This window comes from Glossina fuscipes, unplaced genomic scaffold (assembly GCF_014805625.2).
Source record: "Glossina fuscipes isolate IAEA_lab_2018 unplaced genomic scaffold, Yale_Gfus_2 112, whole genome shotgun sequence".
Lineage (NCBI taxonomy): Eukaryota > Metazoa > Arthropoda > Insecta > Diptera > Glossinidae > Glossina > Glossina fuscipes.
This window is the reverse complement of record NW_023998455.1, coordinates 5,844,620-5,845,174: the sequence shown is the minus strand read 5'-3', so window position 1 is coordinate 5,845,174 and position 555 is coordinate 5,844,620.

Below are 555 nucleotides of genomic sequence, written 5' to 3'. Positions count from 1 at the left end.
GAAAATGTTCAGCTCATATCCCACCTATTTGCACAATTCCGACCATTTTTGAGTATAACACCTACATTAGATAAATGCGTTCGTATTAATTCTAAGCATGAAACACGTTATTCCGCTTAAATGAATGTCATGCACTTTGAAGAGACGCTGAAATGAGACAGCAATTGAGAAGTAACAAACAAGAAAATAATACTCGACCCTGAGCGAATCTTTAATGCTCATAACCGTCATCCCCCGTATGCCGTCGTGACGTCTACGATATAGAATTTAAAATTAACGCACTTGTCTTGTCAGGTTTTCACTCTCGAAATACTCTTGTTTGATATCCAGTTGATTATATTGCTAAGAAAAATTGAATCTCCCATGCTCGATGGGTGCATCATGTCGAATTAACGTACTTTCCGATAGATAATATATATATCGTCATATGAGGAATGTACAGAACAATTTTCACTCTTCTGTCTTCTTTTGTCCTACGGGTAATAGGCAGAAAGCTATGGAAAAGCGAGGAAAATCACTTATAAGTGATGACCGCCTTTTTTCATTTTTGTACAA